At 28.1% G+C, this 9,622-nt stretch overlaps 1 pseudogene; it reads right to left on the bottom strand.

The window, feature by feature from the left end:
- Positions 1-342: 342 nt before the first annotated feature.
- LOC129321023 (tropinone reductase-like) lies at positions 343-3,765 on the bottom strand (annotated as a pseudogene).
- Between the last annotated feature and the right edge of the window lie 5,857 nt (positions 3,766-9,622).

The following is a 9,622-nucleotide window of genomic DNA, read 5'->3' as shown; positions in this document are numbered from 1 at the left end:
ACAATTAATTTTATTTCGCCATGAAATTTTTGACTCAACAATAGAATTGTTATGCAAATCACATTTAGATGAAGTCCAAAGCCAAAGTTCCCATGTAAATTAAGAAAACACACTAGGATAAATAATTAAGTAACTTAATTAAGATTTTTGTTCTACTTGTTTCCAAGGCTACTCAAAGAGCCCCCTATATAGTAAGGCAAGGACACTATTATGTAATCTTGACATACATAAGAACATTGTTGTGTCCCATTTCTACTTAGAGTACTATAATACCTAGAAGTATTAGTAGATGATAGTGTAGAACAAGTTAAAAGAGAAGCTGAATTGATCATACTCAGTATCTCACAAACCAAACACTATGAATCCTCCATCAACATAAATGGTTTGTCCTGTTATGTAAGAGGCCGCTGGTAAATAGAGAAATGCAACCATTGATGATAGTTCATTTGACTCCCCAATTCGTCCCAAAGGGATCCCGCTGAGGAACTTCTCGACAACCTTTTCATTTTTGAGGTGCTACAATTACAATAATGACAAAATTATTGTTAATAAGTACTAGTAATCATGTAAATACAAGGCTTGATAATTTGATGCACATAAGCATTGTACCAAAATAAAAAGGAAAATTAATCTACATTCCTTCAAGTTTTCATTGATTTTGAATTAAGTCCCTATAATTCATTTTGTTTTAATTAAATCTTTATAGTTTAATCGATAAAATATATTAGTTTTTGAATATTAAAATTATTAATGAATGAATGGTTAGCTTTTGCAAAAGAAAAATACTTTTAATATTTATAGAAATTTTAATTTAATACTTTTAGTCAAAAGAAGCAAAGAGAAAATTTGATTTAACACAATGTTTACATTTTTACTAAATTTTATAAAATTATATATATATATATATATATAATGAATTTAGAAAACACCACCTTGCTATATAAATTTTGAATTATAAAATTTATATAATTAATTCTAAAGTTATATAATTTTTTTAATAAAAATGTAAAAGTGAATAATTTAATTTTTTTAAAAAGAAAAAATTTAAGGTTTTTAACTCTTAACTATTAACATATTTAATTGATCAAACTATAAAAACTTAATTAAAATAAAATAAATTATAGAAATCTAATTCAAAATTGAATAAAATTAAAAGGGTTTACATATCAATGTTTTTCAAAATAAAAAGAGAACAAAATCAAGGACAGATTAAAGCGTTTACTCGTTCACGAAGAGGTGTCTTGGTGATGTCAGGAGCAACGCTATTAGTCCTTATATTGTCTTTTGCCCATTCACATGCCAAGTTCTTGGTCAATTGGTTTATTGCTCCTGCATTTCAACAAGTTTTTAAATGAAATTACATGTTATATTTATAATCCTTCTTCATTTCCTATAAATCAAATAAAAAACATAGTTATTAGTCTTTATAATTTTTTTCATTGCTCTAAGTCCCTTTAGCTTATCATGTATCTAGCATTAGTCTTGTTATTTTTTAATATGCCCAAAAGGACGATAAGATAACACTAACAATGTTGACTTATGATTAATGTCATTAATTATCTGCACGGAAGTGAAATTATGATTCAACATATTAACAAAGTTATTCATTCTGTTCTGCATATTCTATGTTTCAATATGTTGAATCATAATTTTGCCTCAGCACAAAGATTAGTGATGTTACTCATAGGCCTAGGTAAGCATATTTAGTATCATTCGTGTCACTTTATTTTTTTTTTAGGCATATACAAAAATAAAGGAACTAAAATTGCAGATAAGATAAACTAAAGAGACTTGAAGCAAAAAAAAAAATTACAAGAACTAATATCAAAGCAAGTAAAAACTATAAGGATCAATCATTGTGTCTTCTCAATCAAATAAAGAGATTAATTACCTTTCATTGCACCATATATGGATCCTAAATTTATAGCTGACATGCAAGCAATGGAGGATATGAAAATGATGCTTGCAGATTGTGAAGCTTTTAGAAGAGGATGTGCAAGTTGGCTCATGTGGTATGAAGATTCTAGATTTTGTTGTTGTTAGAAATGAGAAATCTTCTGCAGTATATTCCAGAGTTTGTTTTGTTATATTTGTTCCCACATTGTTTACCTAATATATAAATGATTGGATATTAGCTTACCAAAAATTACATTATAATCAAACCCAACATCTTTTAGACTTGATCTTCAAGATATATATAACCTAAATCAATCATGAAACATAATCAAGTGATGTAAGAAAAGGAAAAAGTACTTCCTCTGTTCAAATATGAAGTTTTGATTTTGGAAAGTCATATGTTTCAATATAGGAAGTATTTTATGAAATTCTATATATTTTTAGTTAAAACTTCAATAGGAGGGTATCAAAATTACTTGGCTCTTTTTACAAATTTAAAAAAAAAAAGATTGGTATTCCATAAAATGCATTACATATTAATATTAAAACATAGGGGTTTTCCAAAAATGCCTTTTATTTGAAACAAAGAAGTAATATGTGTGTGTGCAGCTCAGCAGAATTTATATTTTGGGTGAAATGGTAATTTGACCCTTAAATTATATGCCTAAGATCATTTAGGCTCTTAAACTTGTTTTTTTTTTTGTATATTTTGACTCTTAAATGCTTAAAATTGTAGCATTTTCCCATTGTCATTAACTTTCACAATTAATTGACTAAAAAAATTTTAAAAAATGACCAAAAGAAGTATAAATAAAGACAATCCATTTATATGATTTTTAGTTCTTATATCTAATTATTTAGGTCATATGTAATTTTCTAGTCATTTAAAAATTAAAGTTAAGAACATGAGAGATTGCCATGATTTTAAATGTTTAAGAGTGAAAATGCACCATGAATGAATTTAACGTCCCAACTTCTCAACTATGACTTAAAAGACAAATTACCATTATACTCTTATATTTTCTAGTATGTCTAATTACTAACAAGGATATTAAGTTGTCCATCAAACGCAGTGGAAGCTTTAGTTATGAGATCCTGTCTTTGTGTAGGGGACACCATATCACAGACAGATCCAATAACTTGAAATCCTTGGGCAGTCCATCGTTGTAAGCATTTATTTAGCTCAGACTCATTCCTAGAGCAAGTGTATACAACAGCGCCAAGTTGTGCTAGTTCCTCCACAATAGCATACCTAATAATAGTACATGAATCATTATTCTCTATAAAAATCTAATAATTGAAAACACACACACACATGAGAGTCACTAATACAACAGAATATATATAATAGCTATTTTTATCTATATATAATAATTTTTAACCATTATAATTTCCAGCATTATATATTTCTGAGTGAATATATAGCGGTTTTTAACCATTATATGTTAGGTGTCTACATAATTGTAATTAGTTTATTTTAGCTTTGGTATATGGAGACCTTTTTGCAAACTACATAAAGGTTTTCTGTTAATAACAATTACATAGTTTCCAAATATATAATGGTTATTTGAGAAAAACTATATATAGTTTCATCCTAGTTTTGGTCATTTTAGACAAGTTATTTAGTAAACTATATAGCGGCTATTTGAACAATAATCACTATATAGTTTTATACCAAATAACTACTATATAGTTCCAACTATACAGCGGTTGTTTTTGAATAAAAGCTACATAGTTGAGTCAAAGAGAGGGAAAGAGACAAAGAGGGGGAGAGAGAGACCCGATTCCTTTGGTTCTGCCAGTAATAAGAGCAGTCATGCTTTGAAGAGTCCATCACATGCTAATTTTGGTAATGTTTGCCTCTGCCATTTCTCTTCCCCCTTTTTTTTCTCTCTGATTAAAGTTTCAACGATAATATATATGTAAGATACTTTACATGTTGCACAAATTAAAAGAGTAATATAAAAAATGATAATTGATATAGTTAAAGAGTTAATGGGACAAAGATTACTTAAATACATTAACGTTAAAAAATGTACTATTGTTGACTTAATGGTAGCCGAAGTTCATGAAAAGAAAAGTTTCTGGGTATTTTTTACATAACCCAATTATAATTATTGTCATAGCAAATTAGAAGTTGGCTTCCAAATATTAATCCAAGTTGAAGTTTGTTTAATTCATTTTCGAAATATTAGTACTCGGAGTAGCCAAAAGGCAAAGAAAGAAGAGAATCTTGAATTACATACAAGAATAGGTCAATAGGGAATGCATGAGACCGTTGGGTGTTTGAAAGGGTAATAAGAATTATTTTGGTTGGTGGTCATTTGAAGGGAGGAGGTATCTTTTAAGGATTAGTTATCAAAATCTAACTTATTGGGGATGATCATCACCCACCTTTCGTTTGGATATGAAAAAAAAATAAAAAAAAACTCTTAAAAGTAACAGGGTTAAAGATCATTATGATCTCTAAACTTTATTGGTTGCAAGTATTTTAAATTTAATTTTAAATTATTTTGGTTGCAAGTATTTTAAATTTAATTTTAAATTATTTTGTCCTTAAACATTTAAAATGTTGTACCTCATCATCCCACCATTAATGTCATAGTGTCTTTTTTTTGGTGGAGTGGGTCCCACCATTTTAATTATTTTTATAATAAAATATTAGATTAAAAGTCACTTTTATTGTTGAACTTTTCTTTAAAGGTTTATGGGTATTCTGAACTTTTTCTTGAGAGCCCTACAGGGTTTAAGGGCAAAAATGGCTCTTAATCTAATATTTTATCATAAAAAATATTAAAAATTGTGGAACCCACTTCATCAGAAATAGACATTATGGTGAGGAAGCTCATTTTAAACATTGAGGACAAAAAGGACCTAATTTTGAGTTTAGGATATCTGCATAACTTAAAAAAAAAATTGTGAGGGTAAAAGTAACATTTAACCCAAAATAATAAAAACATGTACTATTTTTTAAATTTTTTTTCTCCTGGTTTAATTTTCTCCTTTTATTTTCTTTTCATTTTTCCTTCCATCCAAACCAAACCTTGAAAGGATAAAGAAAAAGCTATGTTAAATTCTTTATCACTATATAATAAATAATTGAGTTTGTTAACTCATGGATTTTAATTTGTTTTCTTTATCACAATATAACAGCAAATGGAATTAGAGATCTGTGTGCAGAGAGAGCAAAATTTAAACGCATGCGACACTGGGTTCATTTATATGATCAAGCAAAACGAAAATATACTTTTTAACAAAATTTAAATATATTAATTGAAATTAATTTAATAAAAGCCAATTTGACTATAGATTGATTTAGATCCAACCAAGCAATTAACCAATCAATTGATTTAGGCCCCAAAAAAAAAAAAAAAACCAGTCAATTGCTAATCCGCAGTTCAATTATTTCAATTACCATTGCAGTTTTTACAACATTAGTTATTAAGAAGAGAATTTTACATGCAAGGAATATTCATCAATATAAAATATAAATTTAATAAAAAAAGTAGTGAGACCTAGATATCAAGTAGGTCCCGTTACTCAAATAATCCAAGATCAAGTTATTTTAATTCATTTTGAGGATTAACATAACCCACGGCAGCTAAAAGGCAAAGAAAGAGAAGAGAATCTTGCATTACATACAATAGTAGCTCAATAGGGAATAATGACATGGGACCATTGTGGTGTTTCAAAGTGTAATAATAATTTTTTTTTGGGAAATAGTAATTAGGGATTGCATAAGAACATTAATTATAATTATATATTCTAAATTATTAAAATATTAATTATAGACTATGGTTCTTACTTGCAATAAAAAAAATATAAATAGTTAGTTGAAAAATCAATGCCATACACTTGAAATTATTTGTAATATTAGTTAAAAATTTATAAAAATCACTTGTGAATTTTAAATTTTTTTATATTAATATACAAATCAATTACTTGAGAAATTAATAAAATATATTTAAAATTATTTATAACGTGAGACAATTGGTAATTTTCAAGCCAATCACTTGTGCTTTTTTGTTATCAATAAATACATACATGTGTTATATATATATATATTAGAAAAATTAACAAAAGATACTTGGAAATTTTTGTAGCGTTTGTTGAAAATTTACAAAAATCTATTGTGAATCTTTAGCTAATTAACAAAAGATACTTTATTATAAATAATAACGACTGCTATTAGAATTTCAATAACTTAAAATCTGTAATTATAATTAATATTCTTATTAGATCTCCAGTTATCATTTTTCCTTTTTTTTTATTCGTGGCTATTAGAGCTGTTAATTAGGGTTGAGCTCATTAGGCCAACCCTTTAAAGCCTATAAATAATCAAGGTTGGGTCATTACTTTAAGGTAGAAAATGATAATTTGGGTTTAAAAAAGTCAGCCCTTTTAATCTCAAAAATAAAAGCCCTGTCCTTTCAAACCCTTTTATTATTTTTTTAAATTATAATTTTGATTTATTATTTTTATAGATAATGAGGATTTTGGTTTACTTTGTTTCTGTTTTTTATTAGATTTAAATTTATTGTAGTGTGAATTGACTTAAATTTATTTTTCTAGATTTAATCTTATGTGTCATAACTTTTTTTGGAATTATAAATAGATTTCTTTATATTTTTAAATTGGAAAAAAAATATAGCTGAGGCTTGCAAGGGACCTTACAACCATGAGAGCTAGTCAAACTTTGCAAAATGAAGTCCTGATATATAATTGAGCTTAATAGGCTCAACCACTTTAGGCCCTACTTTTCAAACGACGGCCTTAAACAATGGCTCTAGTGGCCACAAGAAGAGAGAAACTGTCTTGGAAAAATGATAAAAAAAATTTCTCTAAAATATGCAAATGATAATGAGGTCCTGTGAAATTGAAATGTCATAATCTTTCTCAAGTCACTAGGGACTCTTTTGACATTAATGAATTTTTGTGACATGACTAAGATACCCCCTGTTTAAACTAAAGTAGTAATTGCTCTTTCCATTTTAATCATTATTAGAAGAAAAATAGCCATTGCTTAAACTAATATAATCATAAATATTTACAATACTTAGATTTCAATGAATAAAAATTTTAACAATGAAAGTTGCAATCGTTTGTTCCATTCTAGTCATTACTAAAAGAAAAGTAGTTGTTGTTTAAACTAAAGTGGTGATGGATATTTACAACACTTAGACTTTAATGAAAAAGAATTTGTATAGGAAAAGTTGTAATTACTTATTCTATTTTGGTCATTACAAGAAGAAAAGTAGTCATTACTTAAACCAAAGTAGTCACGGATATTTGTAATACTTAAACTTTAGTGAATAAAAAATTTGCATAGGAAAAATTATAATTACTTGTTCTGTTTTACTCATTGCTTAAATAAAAGTAGTCATTACTTAAACTAAATTAGTAATTGATATTTACTTTTTTGGAGCCAATCAGGGAGTATTTAGTCGTTTCACCAAAAAAATTAATGTTAGAAAAGTCCCCAGAACTTGAAAAGAATTATGCCATTTTTTGACACCTCATTAACATTTGCATATTTTAGGAGGATTTTTATGTCATTTTCTCAACTATCCTTTAGACTTTATTTGGATGGAGAAAAAAGTAGAAAAAAATAGAGAGAAGGGAAAATAAGGAAGATAAATTTTCAAAAAATAGTAAATGCTAGAAAGATCCTTATACTTCCCTATATTTTATATTCATCTTTACCTTTATGTCCTTATTAAATGCTAGAAAAATTATTAAAATAATCATTTTTGTCCTTATTAGGAGTAAGGGTAGAAACTTATTTTATTTTAAAACATAGTTAATAAAGTTTAAGGTTGAACTTACAAATAGAATTAGAGAGAGTTGTAAAAGTGCTTAAAGGGGTGAATTGGAAAAATAAAATTTTCGGCAAATAAAAACTTAATTGAAGAGATAAGAGAAGGAATAATATCACCAAAAGTGCTGAATTGAAGAGAGGAGAAAATCACACAAAAGATTTTCCTGGTTTGGCCAACCACTTGCCTACATCCAACCTCCAAGCTTATCCTTTGGGATTTTTAACTAAATTCTCCAAAATTTATATGAACTCTTAGATGTCTCAGTACAACCCAGACTATGCAAATCTAAAACTCTCCCCCCTTGTAAGATCAAACAACAACACCCAAGAGGAGAGTGGATTGATTGTTTAGGAAATTTTTAATTTTTTTAAACTCTTTAAAATTGTAAGCACAGTTGTATATGCAACTTAAGTTTTCAATATAATAAAATCACATAAAATTGAAACACTTTAATTTTAGATTACAAGAACACTTAAAATATCAATTCCTTTGATAAAACAACCAAGAGAGTATGCAAGGTATGAATGAGTTGAATTTAAAAAGGAGTTAGAAATACTACACAGTAAGTTTATCTTAGTTCAGCCAACAACTTGTCCTACATCTAGTCCCCAAGCCCACACTTGAGATTTTTACTATAATACAAGCTTTAATGGGTGTTTATTACTTTAGTACAAACCATAAGCCTTCATAGGTACTAGTGAGCCATTTACAAGGTACCTCATTACACTAGTGAGTCTCCTTAACTTCCTACTTCAAGACAGCAAGCACTATATCAATATATTAAGGAAATCCTTCATTAAATCTCTTTAACGCTAGAAATTATACTTCTTATTAGGTTCTCTCTCAAAGAGACGATAAAAAAACTCTTAGGTACACTCATAAACTCTCTCAAAAAGTAGATATAATAATTTAAGCTTAAAAACTAGCTTGAGAGTTTTTTACATGAACACAATAAAAAACTAATTGTTTAATGCAACAAGTATGTGTTCAATCTATGTGAGCATTACCCACTAATTCAAATAAGGTCTTATTTATAGACTTTCATGGTTTAGAATCATTGAAACTCATGAGGTACAAAATATAGTCGTTACACATGTGTAGAAGTGATTATGATAGAGAATGCACTTTTCACGTAAAGAGCACTAAATGTTGTCAAACTTCTTATTCATGCGTGGACAAGAGTGATCCAAGCGTGGATGAGCTATCTATACTTTGGCTCATCAATCAAGATTCAAGCATGTATGATGTGTTTCAAGCACCTAGCTTCTCGATGAGTTTAATCATGTATGGATAATTTGATTACCAAGCGTGAATAAGTGTATAGAGGTACCTTGCCTCTCCATAATGTGAACCATGTTTGGGCAATCTATGAACCAAGCTTAAATAGCTTGTTCAGTATTAAGGCTCATTCTAACTCAAACTTGAAGGTTAATAAGTTATTCATCCATTCAAGCATGGATTTTTCCAAGTTCAAGCACGGATTACATCCTTAAGCATACTTCAAGTTGTAGGATCAATCAAGCATGGTAAAAATAACATCCAAGCTTGAATTAGATCACATAAGCTTAACTAAGACATTTCTCCACACTGTCTTGCCATTTAAGCATGGACATAAGGATGTCCAACTATGAACCAACATAAAGTACTATTTCACTTTTGATTATCTAATTCAACCAGGGTCCCATCATGGTTTAAGCATGAATGAGATCCTCTAAGTCCTATATCAATAAATAATGATCAATCACACATGGGATACTTACAGTTCAAGCGTAAATGATGCAATGTGAAAAATAAATGCATGTATATGTGTGTCAATCAAGCATGAACGTTTATTGTCCAAGCATGAATGAAACATTTTAACCTTAAGAACTTATGAGCCTATAACTTTCTACATGATACCAACCTTA

Source organism: Prosopis cineraria, unplaced genomic scaffold (assembly GCF_029017545.1).
Source record: "Prosopis cineraria cultivar Desert tree isolate PC_DT_omini unplaced genomic scaffold, ASM2901754v1 PC9, whole genome shotgun sequence".
In the NCBI taxonomy this organism is placed as follows: domain Eukaryota; kingdom Viridiplantae; phylum Streptophyta; class Magnoliopsida; order Fabales; family Fabaceae; genus Prosopis; species Prosopis cineraria.
The sequence above is the reverse complement of the archived record's forward strand: the minus strand, read 5'-3'. Positions and strand labels throughout refer to the sequence as shown.